Genomic DNA, 7,115 nt, shown 5'->3' with positions numbered 1-7,115 from the left:
TAGCCCCTGTAGCCAAATCAGAAGATGGTTCTGCTACCTTTTCTTTCTGTACACCACCCACCCCCATCATACACCTGTTTTAACAGCCTGATGTTGGTCATCAGATGCTAATAGATGAGTGATACAGTATCTTAAATGAGAGCCTTTTCCAGATCCCATGTAACATTGACTGCTAAAGGAGATCCTTTCTGCCCACAGCCGTTAACAACTCTTTGCAGGGACCTTAATAGCAGGAGTAAGAACTAATTTTTATAATTTCAAATACCCAATTCTCAGTCTTTCACTGAGTAAGCAGGTTAAAGAAATTAGTTTGAGGAAGATTCACATCACTTTAATATACAATATTCTGCGGATGTGTTGTTTCCTGCTGAAGATTTAAAACAATCTAAGTTAATATGTCTATTAATGTCACCCATAAATGTGTTAACTGTGTATATTTCTCTATTCATTGTGGGTTAAAACCTCCAGAGCTCTGCTGCTGCTGTTCCCCACATTCTCATCAATCACTTCCTCATCAGTTCATAGAAAAACACTTCAGAGTTTCAACCAGGAACCAGCAGGTTTTAAAGAGTAAAATACAATCTTACCAGTGTGACTGATCTATGAAATTAGACTTTTGATCTGCTGCTCTTCATCAATGAAAATAAGAGCTTCTGTATTAATCTGATTGATGTTCCAGGTTTCTGAAACAAACAAATGAAGCATCACAATTTTCACAATTTCGCATGTTACCGTCTGTAATGTGATATAATGGAACTGAACAAAATACGCTCCTAATGTTAATGATTATCGCAGTAAAGGCCTGATATTGCTCAAAAGGATCCTGAAATTAGTGCATTATAAGAAATGAATGTTCTAGTATTGGATGCTAAGTTTAAACATATAGATGTTTTTACCACATAAAGCAGCGAGTCGACCATCAGTCAGAGTGAGGACGTGGTGAGTCTCAGGAAGTAGAAGCTACATGTGAGTTCAGCAGGCAGTCAGACAGTTCTGAGGGTGAGAGCAACAGACGCAAGATGGCTCAACTCAGATGGATTCAAGGGTTTTTATTAATGATCCTGCAGCTCACAGGTAGGAAGACTGAAAACCTTTGTATAGAGCTATAAATGATAGATCTGCTTTATCAACTGTGTCTGTGTTCAGATTGAATATTTCTGGTTCTGTTTTATCTTTTAACAGTCACTGCAGATCAAACATCTGTTTTAAAGAGAGATGGAGATGAAGTCACATTGAAATGTTCAACAGTGATCGATGGTCAACAGAAGTGTAACAGCACTACATGGACCTTCACTGATTCAGGAAACACAGCAACAGTAGAGCTGGTTACCCTTGGTCAGATTAAGAATGACATCACTAAAGCAGACAGACTGAGTCTAACAGCAGACTGTTCTCTGGTTATAAAGAAGGTCAGAGAGGAAGATGCTGGACGTTATTACTGTCAACAATGGAAAGGAGAGAACAAGGACAGTCACACTAAGGTTCACGAGTCTACTCTAGAATTGTCTGTTCTTAACAGTAAGTATCAAATTTTGCTAAATGACCTTTGATACATTTTCAAGTTAAAGCATTTTGTTCCAGCAATATGGGTAACAGGTTAGTGATGGATGTTATTCGTCTGATTTAGTGTTTTACTGTTTACTGTCTCTTTATCAGTGACTAAACAGAAGAAGAATCAGAGGGTGAAATTAAGCTGCTCTGTGGTGACCTTTTGCTCCTGTACCTACATAGTGAAGTGGTTTAATCAGGATGTGGACAACAAAGAACCACCATCAGAGACTGGCTGCTCTGCTACTGTCTCTTTATCATCAGGGTCTGAGTTCCCTCAGTGTAAAGTGACTGATACTGTTACTGATGAAGAGTTTACCTTCAGTTTTCAGTCCTCAGGTGAGAAACAGGTTAGAAGATGAAGAACTGAAGAAGATCACTGACATCACAGGAAACTAGGATTGGCTTCAGGATTTGGACATTTATTGATTAGTAAATGGGTTGATGTAAATTACTTAAATCACCCTATTTAGTTGTTTAATCTGAATGACATTTTGGAAGAGTTTTTAAGATTGAAAGATTAACATTTTTCTCCTTGTTTATAGAAAAAACAGAAGCAGAAAATAAATCAACAAAAAAACCTGACGACAAAAAGACAACCAAACCAGAAACAAACAACGTTCAGACAACATCTGAAGGTTTGTGGAACATTTAGACAGTTCTAAACAGATCTAAAAGTTACAGCCTCTGTTGATACATACATTTCCAATTATTGTCTTTGATATTTGCTTGGAACTTCATTTTAATTGCGAAACCTTATTCTTTTTAAAAGGGAAATTTCCCCCAACATTAACATCTGCGAGAGAAACCTCAGAGAATATGAGACCAAAATCAGAAAATCCTCAAACAACTCCTCAAGGTAGGGATTATATTTTGTCTAAGCTGTGTAATATTTTTATATAAGGAACATTTTTATTTTTCAACTATGCTGTTTTTATGACTCTTTATCAAGTTTATTTTCCCAAATGATTAAAAGACCAAACTGGCATCAAGCAGCTTTTTAAGCAAATCATTCAAAACGTTGCATAATAAACACTCTGAACAATATTTTGATTTTGATGACATTATTGATAACATATTTGTGAAGATTCTCAATCATTCAGGTCATGGTCAAGCTTGAAAGTTTCAGTTTATGCAACTGGAGGTTTCACCTCTCTTCCAAGACGCTTCATCAGATGTAACTGATGGCGGAGAGAACTGAGAATAATATATTGTAGGTGTAACAAAGAATTAATGGATAAACAAAAGCTTTGATCCCTTCTACTGGATTGACCATGGAGATCACCTGGGGGTTTAATGGTCGTTAGTGGATTCTGATGGCTCTGATGACCGACACCACTCTTTCATCAGAGTGGTGTCGGTCATATGCCTCATTGAAGTGTGAGTCAGGTGAGGGCGGGTGAGAGGTGAATCTTGTGGGCATTGTTTCTAAAAGTGCTTTATAAGTGTAGTGATTTAATTAAAGATCTGACCCAAAATGCAGAAGACCAAACAGAGAGACCAGGGAAAAGTTTAACTGGTTTATTTAGAATAATGAGATGAGTCCAGTGCTGCTCTGAACACTATCAAACCGGAACTGGAAAGTGAGGGGAAGATACTGCAGTTAGTTCAGGCTCAGTGGGAAATTAGATTCTTTGACTTGAAGAGGAGGAACAGGTTGCAGACTCACTTTTCCAGAAAAAAGGTGTCTTTATTGAATCCAGTCTGTGTGAGATGTTCCAGAGATTGTCTTGTTTGATGGTGGGCGGACGGGGTTTACTCAGACTGCGGTTGTTCCTTGGTGAACGGAGAAGCTGACTGCCACTTAGATTTCCTGCGGTCCTTGAACGGGTTATTGTGGAGTTGAATCCCCTGTTCAGAGAGAACCCCCAGACAATCCTCTGGGGAAAAGGTTGATCCAAACTATAAACTTGAATCCGTAGCTCAGTCTGGTTCTCAGAAGATCCTTCCAGGGGAGAGAAGGTCCAAAACATCCATTTTGCAGAATGACTTCCTGCCGAAAGGCAAAGACAAAAACGGCAAGATTAAAACTCAGGTAAACAAGAAACTCAGCATGGCTAGAGTACCCCAAGCTGGCAAGCACTCTGGCGTCGAGGTAGTGGCAGTCAGCAGCTTAAGAGCACTCCACAGGTAATGAGGCAGGTGTGCAGGGAGGCCCAATGAGGACGGGGTACCACCTGGTGGAGGAGGAAAGGAAACACAAAAACAGACCACACAAACTGGATTCCTGACAATAAGTAGGTAAAAGGTTTTTTTCTAAGACCACCTCCTCTGTTGAGAGATGGCTTTTCCAGGTTAACAAAGATGGCTTCCTTAAATCCTCTCTCAAACCACCTTTCTTCATTTGTCAAAATATGGATGTCGTTGTCCTCAAAATAGTGTCCTTTAGCCTTCAGGTGTAAGTGAACAGCTGAGTCCTGTCCTGAGTAATTGGCCCCCCTATGTTGACGCATGCACCAGATAAACGGTTTCTTGGTCTCTCCAATGCATGGGTCTGTGCAATCTTCACTACACTGAATGGCATTAACCATGTTGTTAGGTTTGAAGTGCACAGGGATCCAGTGCCTCCTGAGTTTTCAGAGATGCCAGCATCTTAGGGAATTACGATATTTCTTCTGTTTTTTTCCTCTTCTTGTTGGTTTTCTTCAAAAAACCTATCTAGGATAACCTCCATTCTTCAGGGATGTCCTGATATGTCCCTGTTCTCTCATCCTCCCTCTACTGGTGGTCGGAGTGGTTTTTGCTCATGTCTGGGGGGTTCAGGTGATGCCTAGTTTGTGTTCCTGTGGGTCGTGTGAGTCAAAATTGAGGTTCTTGTCGGTGTGTGTGGGCAACCTGTAGACATCTATGTTGAGTTGTCTGCTCCATGATGTGAACCGTGCAGTCCACATGAAGGCAAGGCTGTCATCTTTCACATCTTTCCGAGTGACCTTGATGTTTCTGTCCACTGCATTGATGTGGTCTGTGAACGTGTTAATATCCTTGGTCTTTATTTTGACCCGTGTGTCATCAATGTATCTGAACCACTGACTGGGTTTTGTTCCAGTGTGTGAGTGTAGAGCTCTGCTTTCCAATTCTTCCATGTATAAGTTTGCCACTATGGGAGACACAGGAAAGCCCATCGTACATCCATGCTTCTGCCCATAGAAAGCTTGGTTGGATTGGAAGTAGCGTGGTGGTGAGCCACAAATCCAAAAGAGAACAGATATGATCCATGGTTAGGTTGGTCCTCTCTGACAGAGTGTGGTCTTGTAGTAAGCGCATCCTTACTATTGAGACAGCTGCTGTGGTGGGGATGCAAGTAAAAAGAGATGTGACATCATAGACCATACTCTCACCTATGCCCATTATAAGGTCCTTTATCCTGTTGCAGAAGTCCATTTAGTTAGCAATGTAATGCAGTGTTTTGCCAGGATGGGAGTGAGATGTTTAGCAATGCTGAAAGTGACTTAACAACTTAACAAGTGAGTTAATTCTGCTGATTATGGGCCTTAGTGAAGCTCCTTCTTTGTGTTTTTTTGGGAGGCCGTAGATCCGGGCAACGGCTTTACCTGGGTACAGCTGGCAGTATTGTTGCCTGTTGATGGCTTTGTCCTTTTCTAAATAATGAAGGCAGCTGATGACCTTTTTCTTGTGGTTGCTGGTGGGATCTTTCTTCGGTGATTCATGGATGACACTAAGGAGGGCTTTAAATTTGCCATGGTAGTCGTTTGTATTAAGTACAATTCTGCAGTTTTTTTTTAGGCTTGAGGGCTGTCAGAGCTTTCATTTCCGGTAAAGTTTAAAGGGGGGTTCTTTGCACTGAGAATGCTGCAGTGACCTTCAGTCTAAGTTGTTACGCTTCTGTGGAGGTCAGCTTGTCGTTTCTGATGACTGTCTCAGTGGCTGTGATGAGGTCCATGTGGGGATTTGTGCGGGGGAAATTATTAATAGTATATTTCCTCTCTCTTTGATTTTATATCTTTTTGCTTTCTCTCTCTGCTCCCTGGTTCTTATTTATACTTTTTTGCTAATTCTTACCAACTTTTTTTATTCCTCCTGACTATTTTGTATATTCTTTAGTTAATTGTCTATGTTTTTCCAAATAAAATGTAAACCGTTTTATATTATGAAGCATTTACTTACGGAATCTATGAGTTATTGGATCATGAACCAAAACTGTTTAATCAGCAGAAGCTCTTCTTTTCATTTTTTAATCACTCACATTAACTTATGATTTTCTTTAAAATATATCCTTAAATATACATTTTCTCCACACACTCTATATCTATATGTTTCAAATCATGCAGTGTGGATATGACCGAATATAATATTATTTATCATTGAATGTTGTTTCAGAACACTCAACCACTAAAAGGACGACAGTAACAGTTGCAATCACTAAATCTCAGAGCAGAGCTTCCACAGGTAAAGGTGAGGAGTTTGCAACATCTTTTTATATATTATCAGGACTGCCAAATTCCTTTATAGACTACATTCTATTTTTTAGATTTTACAGAATGATTTAATTGCCTTGATTTCTATAGATCATATAAAAAAAATCTAAATACTAATGCCTCCTTTTCAGGCCCTGCAATCATTGCTGGAGTTGTTGTTTCTGTCATTATCCTGATAATTGCTGTGGTGATCATCAGATTGAGAGCAAAGGGTGAGAATTTTGAATGATTCCACCTTTCTGAAATATTATTGTTTAGAATTTTCAATTATTATTGTTCAAAATAAATCAGAATCTGTTTTTTTTTTCAGGAAAGAAAACACAGACTGATGAAAATGCTGTGAGTACAGTTTGCATTTATCTGATCTAATGTATATCACCAACTACCCTCTGGATAATTGTTCCTGAAAAACAAAAAACTATCGGAGGGAAACTTTGGAGTCTGACAGCATTGAAAAATGTTACAGGCGAGCACCTGTTTAAAGGTTTTAAATTAAAAGAACATGTTGAGAATTTTGAAAAAAAAAATACACTGCTTTTTGCTGCAGAAAATGTAAATCTAAATAAATCTTTTTTTTTTAAATAAGTGCATTTTCACTTGAATTGCAGTCGTAAGGGAGACACTTTTCTTATTTCAAATGCATATTATCTAATTATCTTATTTTAAGAGTCAAAATATGAATTACATTGGCAAATCATCTTATTTAACTACACAAAGATTTTTTTACTTCTGTCTAGATCATTTTTGCAGTGCAGAAGAAGTAAACCATGTAAACCGTGGTATTTAATGATATAAAGTAGGTTTATTTCTATATTTCTTTTATCCTGGCCAGGTTGATCTTAAAGAGAACGCTTACTACTCCACCATCAAACATCCACAGAAAACCAATGTCAATGTTAAGGTAAGATGTTTGTTACACTGCTATATGTGTGCCAGGTTTTCTTTAACCCATTAACCGACCTTTACCTACTGGTAGATTTTAGCATCAAAAACTGATTGGAACCAGTTCCAACATCCCAAGGCCCAATCCAAACTAGCTCCTAAAAACTAACCCCTAGCACTAACCCTCCTTTTGTGCATTCCCTGGTGGCTCTGCCATATCAAGGGCTGTCTGAAACAATGAAGTGGGTA

General features: G+C 38.8%; 2 long non-coding RNA genes and 1 pseudogene across 2 annotated transcripts; 2 read left to right on the top strand and 1 right to left on the bottom strand.

Moving 5' to 3' along the window:
• The first annotated feature begins 1,730 nt into the window (after window positions 1-1,730).
• On the top strand, window positions 1,731-2,407 carry LOC119795902. Its single transcript, XR_005282390.1, has 3 exons — window positions 1,731-1,887; window positions 2,094-2,186; window positions 2,321-2,407. It is a non-coding gene; the product is annotated as an uncharacterized LOC119795902 (long non-coding RNA).
• Window positions 2,408-4,202: 1,795 nt separating this feature from the next.
• On the bottom strand, window positions 4,203-5,449 carry LOC119795875 (annotated as a pseudogene).
• A 435-nt stretch (window positions 5,450-5,884) lies between these two features.
• On the top strand, window positions 5,885-6,886 carry LOC119795900. The gene is made up of 4 exons (XR_005282388.1): window positions 5,885-5,961; window positions 6,116-6,196; window positions 6,295-6,323; window positions 6,817-6,886. It is a non-coding gene; the product is annotated as an uncharacterized LOC119795900 (long non-coding RNA).
• The last annotated feature ends 229 nt before the right edge of the window (window positions 6,887-7,115 follow it).

Source organism: Cyprinodon tularosa, unplaced genomic scaffold (genome assembly GCF_016077235.1).
Source record: "Cyprinodon tularosa strain WSP-4 unplaced genomic scaffold, ASM1607723v1 ctg526, whole genome shotgun sequence".
Classification (NCBI taxonomy): Eukaryota; Metazoa; Chordata; class Actinopteri; order Cyprinodontiformes; family Cyprinodontidae; genus Cyprinodon; species Cyprinodon tularosa.
Note: the sequence above shows the minus strand (reverse complement) of the source record. Positions and strands in the feature narration are given on the sequence as shown.